The 12,214-nt window shown below is 38.8% G+C and overlaps 1 protein-coding gene across 1 annotated transcript in view; it reads right to left on the reverse strand.

The window, feature by feature from the left end:
- LOC149321303 (succinate--CoA ligase [GDP-forming] subunit beta, mitochondrial) overlaps window positions 1-12,214 on the reverse strand; it is a 279,860-nt gene that overhangs the window by 247,429 nt on the left and 20,217 nt on the right. The gene's annotated exons all lie outside the window — the stretch shown is intronic.

Genomic DNA, 12,214 nt, shown 5'->3' on the forward strand with positions numbered 1-12,214 from the left:
CATCTGTGGATTCTGGATTTTGCTCAGTTCTTATGGGTCAACGTAGCCAGCTTCTTTCCCTTCCTTCCTTCCTTCCTTCCTTCCTTCTGGTTAAGTAGGAAAGTATCCAAAAGGAAGTTTCTACATCCTTGTATTGATCTGTCATCAAATGTGATTTACTATTAAATACCTTTAGGCATGCTAGTTCTGCTACTGCACCTATGTAAAAAAGATGAGAGAAAAGGTGTGTCTCTCACAAAAATTCCAGTTATTTACTATATTTAATTCCTATTCCACCTTTCCTACAGGAACTCAAGGTAGTACAAGGGGCCTTTGGTATCCACTGGAGTTTGGTTCCAGGAACCTCCCACATGGGTTCCAAAATCTGCGGTTGCTCAAATCCCATTATAGACAAAAGGGTAGTAAAATGGTGTCTTTATATAAAATGTCAAAACCAAGGTTTCCTTTTGGATTTTTTTTTCTTTTTGGAGTATTTTCATGCTGTGCCTGGTGGAATCTATGGATACAGAATCCATGGAGATGGAATGCTGACTGTATACAAATTTATTTCCTTCCCTCTTCAGTCCTCACAACAACGCTGTGAAATAGCTAAGTTTGAGAAATAGTGTACTGTCCAAGGTCCCTGTACTGCTAAGTAGGGATTCTGAACACAGGTCTCCCAAGACTTGGTTCAATACAACTTTGACTTGTTCCATTCTCATAAAAATATTCTACAGATTTGCTACTGTGGTTTTAGAGGAGAATAGGAAAATATCAGAGTGTAGACTATCATCTCGGCAGTATACAAATGGGAAGACAAAACAAAGAAGCAGTCCTACAGCTTGTGAATGTTTTAAACTTACAAAACCCAAATTGATATTAATCACAACACATTTACTCCAGGCCTGTTGGCAGAAGCTGATACAAGAAGATAAAGGTCCTGATGCTTTTTATCTCCTGGTAAAGTATTAGACCTATATTCAGCACTATCAGAAATGTTGTAGGAAAGGGAAAGTAAGAGGATAAAGAACAATGCAACTCTGATATCACAGATACCAACAGTGCATTTCCCAAAAAAGCCTATAACTGTGTGTGAATTTTGACACAGAGTACCACAGGGTGCCTTCAAATACCTTTATATCAGATTAAGGAACAAATTCTATAGCAGACCAAAAGAAACACAATTAACCTTGACCTTCCCAAACAATGCTGAAGTGATGACATAGGTCAACAAGCAGGTCTTTAAAACCAGAATCCTATGCAGTTTAAGGAAAGTCTCACTGAGTTCAGTGAAAATGTTTCTAAGGAAAGCATGTATAGGACCAAGCTGTCAGTAGTTGCATCAAAACCAGGGTCTTCTAGCAACATAAAAGTTTTTATTTGAAGTATGATTTGTGGGCTCCAGCCAAGTTCATCAGATGAAAGCTTATGTCAATCAAACAAACAAACGAACAGCTTCATTTAGATAACGCTTCATACTGAACTAACAGTGTCTAAGCGGTTTACAACTGTAAGCTAATTGCCCCCAACAAGCTGGCTACTCATTGTAGCGACATCAGAAGGATGCAAGCCTGAGTCGAGCTTGAGTCCTTTCATTGGTATTGAACTCGCAACCTTATGGTTTTGAGTGAGTGGCTGCAGTACAGAAATTTAACCACTGTGCCACCAATCAGAACTTGTTACTCTTCAAGGTGATACATATTCAGCCTTAAAATTGCATTTCTATGCACATTTTTTTATTTGTCAGTGACTAGGATTTACTCTTGAGTAAACATGAGTATTTGACACTGCCAAGAACAAGGTCTTGTATTATATTGTCAAGGCAGCTTATAAGATAAAAAGATAGCCAAGATGTATACCGGGGGGGGGGGGGGGGAGGGGGGACCCAGAGGGCTGACTGTATTTCCTATTTCTATGTATAGTTGTGAAAGCTGGACAGTGAAGATTGCTGATAGAAAGAGAATCAGTTAATCTGATATGTGATGCTCATTAGAGTTCGGCAGATACCATGGACTGCCAAAAAGATAAATGTATGTATCATAGATCAAAACTAGTCTTAACTCTCCTCAGAAGCCAAAATGACTACACTGACTATTGCACTTTGGACATATCATGAGAAGACATGACTCATTAGAAAAGAGAAAAGTGTTTGGTAAGGTGGAAGGCAGTAGGAAAAGAGGAAGATCACATTACAGGTGGACAGACACAACCAAGGAACCATAGCCCTAAGTTTGCAATACCTTAGTAGGATTATTGATAACAGAGTGACTTGGAGGTAGCTCATTCATAGGGTCACCATAAGACGAAGCTGACTTGAAGACAATTAAAAACAAAGACACAGCTGCCTACCCCCAAAACATTTTAAAAAATTAAACAGGAAGTAGCCCTCAGTAATTTCCTGATTCTTTGCACTTTGGGCACATTTCAAAGCTAACAGCAGATTCCAGCAGTGAAAATTTGGCCCACAAGCCCCACCAAACCAGACTATTGCTATTCCAAGGATACAGAAAGCTAGTATGGATTTGTTACCTATTTTACTCTGAAGTCAGCACAGCAAGGTACCTTTATGCAGGGTCAGGAACTAAGCTGGATCAGATGCATGACACTTGCAACTAATACTGCAAAATAATGACCCATGACAATCAAAAGACACAGCTCTGGACAGTGTTTTTAAAACAGTATCTGCTTTTGGCCTGAGTTAATTTTACATAGGGCACTTTATTGCTCATAATTTTTGTTTATGTTATTTTACATTCTTGGCTTAAAATATTTTGCTATCTTGTGGTTTGTGTTAGCTACCCTGAATCTCCACTCATAAAGAACAATAAAAATACTTTTCAAAATATATGTTCCCAGCTCTCTAGATTGTCCTTTTTTAAATTGAGCATCAGTCTGTCTCATTTCAATGACTGGCAGTCAACACTATTAGGCAAAATTAGGAGGGGAACAAATGTAAGACTGCTGATGGATTTTACCTTATTAAACTATCTCAGAGACCTCTATGGATTTCAAGCAGGTGTTTGCACAGACAAAGGTGTTCAATTGCCTGGTACAACTTGTAAACCTGAAACCTATAGCTGGTTTTGCCAAGGAAAACTAAGTAGGACACATTTGTCATGTTTGCATTAATAAAATATTTGAAAAGCATTCCAAGTTCCCCCATACCTCCACAAAGAATCAGAACTAATTAAAGTGCCCATCATGACATAATTAAAGTGTCCATCATGACACTAAGGAAGCTCAAAATCCACAGATATTCACATTCCTTGTTCTTTCACCTACAGGTGACAAACAGGCACGGGCAATTGACAGGCATGCGCGGGGGGGGGGGGGGGGGTAAGGCCAGGCATAGTAGTTTGAGTGTTATGACTCTGGAGACCAGGGTTTGATTCCCTATTCGGCCATGAAACCCATTGGATGATCTTGGGTAAATCACATGCTTTCAACCTCAGTGGAAGTCAATGGTAAACCTTCTCTGAACAAATCTTGCCAAGAAAACGACAGGAGCCCATAAACCTGCATCAGAAATTACTTGAAGGCACCACCAACACCAACAACCTTCCTCAAGTTTCTGGTTAAGTGCTAGACCAGACGTATTAAAGTATAGCTTTCCTTCCCTCAACCCCAAGAACAGAAACTGAAAAATTCTTGCCAATAGCTAATATGGAATCATACTTTATGTTTGCCTCATGCTCGCTAAACAAATGTGACCTACAGTCTAACCAGCACCCTAATACTAGTATGTCCGCATGTGTTCATGCTGCATTACAGGTCAAAGAATAAGCCACTTAGAGACTACAATCATAGAATCACAGAGTTGGAAGAGGCTTCATAGGCTACCAAGACCAAACCCATGCTTCATGCAGGATCAGCTTAAAAATTCCAGCAGGTAGCTGTGCAGAGAAAGAGATCCCACCATCTCTCTAGGCCTGTGATGGCGAACCTATGGCATGCATGCCCTCTTTAACATGCAAAGCCTGTTCCTTCTCTCCCCTCTGCCCTCCTGGGCCTTTAGCTGTGTCCACGTAAGTCCTGCCTCTAAAAGTCTCACCCCCGGAAGGCAGAAGTCCCGCCCCCAGAAGTTCCATTTCCCCCCCTCACCCCACCCCAGAGGTTCTGCCCTTGGCACTAGATAACATCCGGTGCCACAACACCTTTGAATTTGGGCACACGTTCCCTAAAACGTTTCCCATCACTACTCTAGGCAACTGGTTCCACTGCAAAACCACTCTTAAGTGTCAAAGCATTTCCTCCTAATGTTTAACCAAAATCTGCTCTCCAGTAATATCAAACCATTAGACATAGTTCTACTCTCTGTTGCAACAGAGAACAGTCTTGTCCTCTCCTCTCTGTGACAGCCTTGAATTATTTAAAGAGTGGAATCATGTCACCCCGCAGTCTTCTCTTCACAAAGCGAACAGATCCACATGGAAAGGAGGACAAGGCTTCTCTACACTTACAGTTGTTTAGAACACTGGTTCTCATCCCTTTATATGTTAATCCCCACCAAGCACTCTATCAAAGAATCAGGTTCCCTACTGTGATATAAACAAAAAGTCCACTTATTCTAGAAGAACATTTAGATGCTTACAGGCTTACATTAATTATATTTATCATTTACTGTGAGATTTAATGACATAAAAATTGCAGTAGTATCACTGGGAGTAAAAGCAAACAAACAAAAATAATAATTCCATTAGTAGTTTAAAATTTTAGTTAGACATAAATTTCATTGCTACAATAATTGTAAAACAAAAAGAACATAAAATTCAAAATTGCTGTGCTATTTCTGGGAAGAATTTTTATTGCTATGAGTGAAAGTAGTTCTCCCACTACTTCAGAATCCCACAAGTATTACATGTATACCTGGTGGGAATCTACTGGCACAGAAAATGGAATTTTAGTAAGAGTAGCTTATTAGGCAAGTGTCAACAAAAATAGAGAAAATATAAATTTACTTTGTTTATTTATTGCATTTGGGGTACAGGATGCTGTCCAACTGCCTTCAGTGCTATATGTAAAAAAAAAAGGGGGGGGATACCCTAAATCTATCACTGGATATTACTTTTGAGGCCCAACCAAAATGCAAAATAAAAGATTGTACAAACTTTCACTTTGTTCAGAACATTTCTTTTTTACATTAAAAAAACAAACAAAAAAAGGAATTAACAGAAAACAAACAAACATTATAACTGATGCCATGTGTGACTTTAGACACAACTTCAAAACAGAAACTGTATACTGAATAAATTAATCACTGTCAAATGCTGTAGTTATCATATTACATCTAGCATTCTGTGACAAAGGTTGACCTTCATCTCTGAAAACATAAAGGCCAGCTGTAACTCAGATCTGTCATTTTTCCTGGGTGAAACACACAAAGGTTCCTGGATATGTGGAGAGTAAAAATTGTAAATCTTTGAATTAGCAAAGATAGGGGTTAATTTGAGGTAGATAAATTAATTAAAAACAAAGCAAAACAAAACAATTGGAAGCTAACAATATTCTATTTCATTCCAGACTGTACATTCCATATGCAACCTGTCCTTCCAGGGTATGGAATACCTGATTATATCCTATGTATTAATGTGCACAGAATAGAAAATGCACAATATATATCCTGTCATTATTCTAATCGTTGGAGTAGCATGAATGCTTGTAACTCTATGATCTTTTTGGAGAACGGGACTGTCTTCCTCACCAATTTATGGATTGTTATCTATGGTTTTAGGTCTGTTTGATTCTGTGAAGAAGTCACTTCCTGTCCCCCTTCTCTTCTCCAAGGATTAAGAATTTTACAACTCTCTCTCTCTGCTTTCAACCAACATGGACTAGCCGCAAGGCTTACACACAGACATAGAGCAACTACTAATGAAGATCAAGGAAGAAAGTGCAAAGGCAGGCTTATTGTTGAACATAAATGAAACAATAGCAATAGCAAGCACATGTCTATACCACTTATCAGTGCACTTAAAGCACTCCCTAAGCGGTTTACAAAGTGTAAGCTAATTGCCCCCAACAATCTGGGTACTCAATTTAGCAACCTCAGAAGGATGCAAATTTGAGCCAAGCTTGAGCCCTTTTGCTGGTATTGAACTCACAACCTTATGGTTTGTGAGTGAGTGGCTGCAGTACAGGCTTTTAACCAATGCGCCACAAAAATAATGACCACGGAGTATTTACACAAATTCAACCTAGACTAAGAGGAAATTATAAAAGAGTTTTCATACCTGGAATCAAACACTGATCAGAGTAGGGACTGCAATCAAGAAATCATAAGAAGACTAAGAATGGGGAGGGCAGCTACAAAAAAATTAGAAAAAGATCCTAAAATGTATAGATATAAAACTGAGTATGAACATTAGAATAATGCAAGCCATCATTTTCCCTATTACCATGGATGGATGTGAGAGCTGGACAGTTAAGAAAGCAGAGAGGAAGAAAATCTATTTCTTCCATGGACAGTCAAAAAGACAAATACTGGTAGGTCCTAGAACAGATCAAGCCAGAAATCTCCCTGGAAGCCAAGATGACTAAACCGAGACTGTTGTACTTAATGGCCACATAACGGCCACATAATGAGAAGGCACGACTCACTGGAGAAAGCAATAATGGTAGAAAAGGTGGAGGGAAACAGAAAGAGAGGAAGGTCACATGTCAGATGAATTGATTCTATTAAAGAGTTGCCCTTGGGGATAAAGACGCAGTATAAAACAGTTCTGGGCAAGGGATTGTCCAAAGCAAATCTTTATGAACATGTGGACAACTGGGCTGTTTTCACCTCCCAGCATTGCTCTGCCAAAACAGAACTGGAAATAACCTGACATCACTTCTGGTTTTGTTTTGGATTTGTTGTTATTTGGTGATCTTTCCATGGGGGGGGGGGGGGTCAAAAATGTTGAGCATCTGGGACCAAAACACCTGGAAAAAATAAACTGACAGGATCTGGGAGATTAGATTTTTATGGGCCACAAAAACATATTGGAAGTTAGCATGAGCCCCACAAGTTGCACTTTCCCCATCCCTATTTTATGGGGTATTTGGTTTTTAGATCCAGCATGGTGTACTGGTCTGCATATTCAAGTAGGACTCTGAGTGTCAATGGTCAAATTCCCTCTCAGTCACAGAAACTCACTGGGTGACCTTGGGCAAATCACACTCTCAGAGGAAGACAAAGGCAAACCTTCTCTAAATAAATTTTGCCAAGAAATCCCATGAAATGACATGAAAGCACACAGCAATGACTTTTCCTTGTAAAAAATGTAAAATGTAAAAAATGACAATGTTTACAAATTATTTTTCTAACTGCAAACGTAAAAGGTTCATAAAAGAAAGCAGGATGCAACAGTCTGATGGAAAGGAATACATATATTCAGTAGGAGGGCTGAAATTTCATGTTGTTGTTGCTGATTACTGTCAATTCAACGTCAAGCTATGGTGACCCTATGAATGAAAAACCTCCAAGTCACCCTGTTAGCAGCAGCTCTGTTCAGATCTTCCAGACTCAGGGCCTTGGCTTCCTTGATTGAGTTGAAAGAACATAAAATGTGGTATTTAACCTAGAAACAGGACAACAAACTTTGTGTCTCTCTGGAGAGAATATCATGAGAAAGAGCCCTAAAAACTCTTTTATTGCTATTTACTTAATCACCTAAGCAAACTGTGTCAAAGACAACTATAAATCACAGGGCAGCTACATGTTCTGTAAGTAGAGTCTGTAACATCTGCACTTTGAAAACTCTCTGGTTCAGAGGTGGAAGAAGACTGTGTAGCAGGCACAAATTCTTATAGTCGTGTATTAAATTCTGAGATACGCATAAGTGAAATTCTGAGATAAGTATAAGTGAAAGTTGGTTCACTCTGGTTCACTTGGACTAGTTAATATTGTTAAAAGACACAGTGGCTAGGGACCTTAAAAGGAGAGCCAGAAGGTGCAAAGAGGAGGAGGAAGAAGAAGAGACGAGGGAGGATCAATATGTGAGAGGGTCAGAGGAGAGGGAAGTACTTGATTCTCCAGAACCGCATGGAACAGCTGAGGGTGCAGATGCACCAAGTGCCCCAGTGTTCAATGCAGCAGCTCCCAAAGGGATAGAGGAAACACCTGCCAGATGCAGAACTGAGGGAGCAACACTGCTAGCTGTTCAGAACCCAACAGAAGGCAAGCAAATGTCCCCAGGTGATGGAAAACTGGTGCAATACATTTACACATTTACACACTGTGACCAAATAATGATAATAGTAACAGTTGCTAATTATTTTGAATGACACCACTTGGTAAAGAATTTTCCATTATTCTATTGTTCTGTTTCTGTCCAGACTTAAAAAAAAAATTGTCTGGAGACCTATATTTAAAGTTCACCATCCAATCCAGAGGGCAATGCTAGAGCAGTGCTCTTAATGTTTACCGCAAAAGGCTCTCCAAAGTAGGAATGCACTGTCAACCCAGAAGCCTTTTCTAGTAGCAGAAATATTCTTCTGCCAGCTAATCTCAAATCTCTGCCTACTGAGCAATCAGCCAACAGATCTGCTGTGCTGGCTATAAAAAAGTTATACCTTACTTTCCCATGTCTGTCTGTAAGATACCATCTGATACCAGCCTACTTGCACCAGAGCTCTTTGAGAAGCTACTTTGGAAAGGCTCAGAAATTTCAAAACACCTGCATTATCTCTTTTTGCCACATTAGTGAGAAAATGCTTCTTAATGTATTTGAAGAGAAACAGTGCAGATACCAAAATGCTAGAACGTTCCGTAACCACAACCTCCCACAGAGCATTCACTGCTGCAGCCCCTAAATTATAGAATAGCCTGCCGGAGGAGATCCGTCTTATCACCACTTTAGATGCCTTTAAAAAGGCACTAAAGGCGGGTCTCTTCCGGCGGGCCTTCCCATTGGATTTGGTATAGAGACAATGACTAAGACCCCCTCTCTAAGTATGATAGTACATGAACTGAGGTTAGAAAATTTAGATCTTCAGTTTTGCTTCACTTAGAGGTTCTTGCTTATGTCTGGTATTAGGACTAAGTCGTTAGCTTTCTTATTTTTGCCTGAGTGCATATATTCCGGTATGTTTCTCAGTGTTCTTCAATTATATGGTAACAGAGTTCCATTTGGTTGTATTCTCTTGGATATCATTCCACATGATGATTAATTCAAACTTAAGTCATATAGAATCACAAAAATACTTACAAGATTGGAATAGAAAGTATACTGAGGTCACTACAACCCTCCTTTTTTTAAAGTATGTTGTCATAGAAATGCCTTAGGAAGCTTAATACCAAACCAACCAATCACCAGAGGACTATGAATCATCTGTACATAACTAGAGCCCAGAATTTCTTAGCAAATATGATAACTGAATAAAGTATTTGACACCAAGAATAATGAACTGCGAGAGAGATTCTGCTTTGTAACTGAGCATAATCAGCACAACACAAGCTACAAGGAAACATCACCAATGTTCCATCACCTCCAAGGCAAAGTGGAAAAGATTTTGCCCTCTGAATACTCAAGAAGTTCACAAAGCTTCCATACTTAAAAGAACAGATTTTTCAACCCACATCCCCCAAAATAGAGATTATGGACAACAGCTTTTTAAAAAAATCTATCATGCATTTTCCAAAATTCAGATAAGAAATCCAAACATACAATTCTATCCAGAATTCGGAAAAGTTATTTTTTTGGACTATTATACTAGCGTTGGATTCCAAGTTCTGATCACTATGTCTGATTTTCAAACTTTTACAAAAATGACAAAATTATACACTTAGAACTTGAGGTGGGCAGTGTCAATGCTGCAGTTATTTTGTTCATGTATATCCTGTCTTTCCCCCCAATAATGGGGCTCAAGGCAACTTACAAAATATTAAAATCAGTACAGTTTGAAAACCGCACACAAGTATGGTAAATATGTTTTGTATGGTTTTCAATCTGTACTGTTTTTTTTAAAAAACAATGAATCTATAGAGTTATTGCCATGCTTCTATTCTGGGCATGCAGACCCACTAGCCCTGCATACACTTACCTAAAGATGACAGAAAGGCTGTCCTTAATGCAGCAAATATCACATGGCTCATGTGTCATTGTCAGTGCTAGGATTCCCATCTTTAGGGATCACTTCTGATTTGACACACAAGGCTCAAACTACTAATCAGTGGAAGAACTGATGATGAATGCCTTCCCTGAAAAAGATGATTTGTCAGCAGTCCCAAGCTATAAGGAACTCCTCCATTAATGGAGATTGTTCTTGAAAGCATCAGGCATGCCAGCATGTTATCATTCAAAAAGGTTAACAAGATCTTAATTAGCTTACCTCCCCAATTCAACCTCTTGTCAACTCACATTAGAAACTGCACAAGTGATGCCACGAATAGAAGAAATGAAACACAATGGCACACAAGGGTATCAGGCTGCCCATAATCGTCTTTATACAGTTATTTGCAAAGTTTTTTTTTATTCTGTAACAATAAAAATAATGGCAAACTAAAAAAAGCCCTAACAAACCACACATGCCATTTAAATTCAGCATTAGCAGTGTGGCCCTTTCTTTGAGGAAAAACTACTATTCTCCTACCTTATGTGTTAATATACAGGAGTTAATAACGTCTACTTTCTTGGCATCACAAGCCCCATATCTCTTACTGCAGATATAGCACAAAAATCCAGAATTGTTTCTAGTTTGCAAGGAACTACTGTACAAAACATGAAACACAGAAAATTAAGATTAACAACCTAGACAGTTTCATATTGTGTGATACAGTTAAATGAAGAATGTTGCCTTTGAGAAAGTCTTTTCACTGGAATGTAGTAATTAAGACACTGAATTAATTGAAATGTTTTATCAACACATTTAATATTTCATAGGCCCCTTAAAAAAAATAAAGTGCTTTGGAACATGGATGGAACAAAGGAAATGCATTTTAAAACATTCACTCTTATTTCCTTAATGTTCTCTTACCAAGCAACTTTTGCAAAGTGGTTACAGTTTTGCCAAAGTATTAACATCCCTTTGCAAAACTCAAACATGCATAAAACAACTGGACTGAAATCAAAAAAATAAACTGTACAACAGCATTTAAAGAGAAGAAACTCATTTTGAAGTCCCAGTGGATAAATAAATAATGGGATTTAGCTGCCTTTGGCAACTACAAAGCAATATACACTCCCATTCATCTCACCATGACTCATTGTGCAATACTATGATCCTTAAGACTCAAAGGAGTGGTTGTTGGACCAGTGCTGGTCCCTGAAACATTCGCTGTCAGTCCCTTGAGAAAACTACCAAGAAAGAAAGAAATAGCTGTAGCCAATGGGCACAAATATGGTGTCAGTCCCAGGCAGAACAGAAAAAGATAATTGATGGTCCCTCACATCAGTTAGCCTGAGAAGCACTGCTTTAGAGAGCATTTGAGGGGCAATGGAATAGAGATCTTTGAAGGCAAAGAGACTAGCCCCAACCTATGAAATCTTCAGGTATAAACAGGGACATTATCATTTTCAGTGGTTAACAAGATCTGAAAGGTTAACAAGATTCAACCTAGGAAGGGAAGAAGATCACAGAAAAACTCTCCTGCAGCCCTTTAACATTGCAGTTATAGTGCTACATTTCTACTTTGTATGCCATGGTTCCATCCTACTGAATGCTAGGACCTGCAATTTACAGCCAGAGCTCTAGTGCCTCCCCAAATTACAAATCCCAGGATTCCATACTGGCAGTGAAGGCCAGTAAAGTGGAAGCATAGCACTGTTACTGTTTGGTGTGAAAGGGCCCTGAGCTTCTGCAGACCTTACCTCTCTGATACAATAAAAGTGCATTAAAGGAGTTATTTGAGAAAAAGGCTCCCAACCCCAAATAGACACTAGAAGTTGGAGACAATTTATACTACCCCTGGACATGGTATAATTAATTTTGAGAAGGAAATATTGTTAAAAATCTATTAAAGATGACTCAAAAAATCCTCACTCTGTTACCCAAAAAAGTGGAGAGATATGTGATTCCCCACCGACTGTGTCGGCATCGTTAAATGTTTGGGGAATTTTTTAGCTCAAAGGATGCTTACAAGAGGTTCTGTAACCTGAGGATCATTTTTACCTATCTATACCAGAACTAATTGTGACAGAACTCCCGATTTAATGAAATAAAGTTTTTATTTTGTATAGGCATAAATACAATACACATAGAGGACTGCAATACAGACACACTGTACAGAACTAACTAAAATAGAGTTATGGAGATT

Source organism: Sceloporus occidentalis, unplaced genomic scaffold (genome assembly GCF_023333645.1).
Source record: "Sceloporus occidentalis isolate IW3139 unplaced genomic scaffold, rSceOcc1.0.p SCAF_1, whole genome shotgun sequence".
Classification (NCBI taxonomy): domain Eukaryota; kingdom Metazoa; phylum Chordata; class Lepidosauria; order Squamata; family Phrynosomatidae; genus Sceloporus; species Sceloporus occidentalis.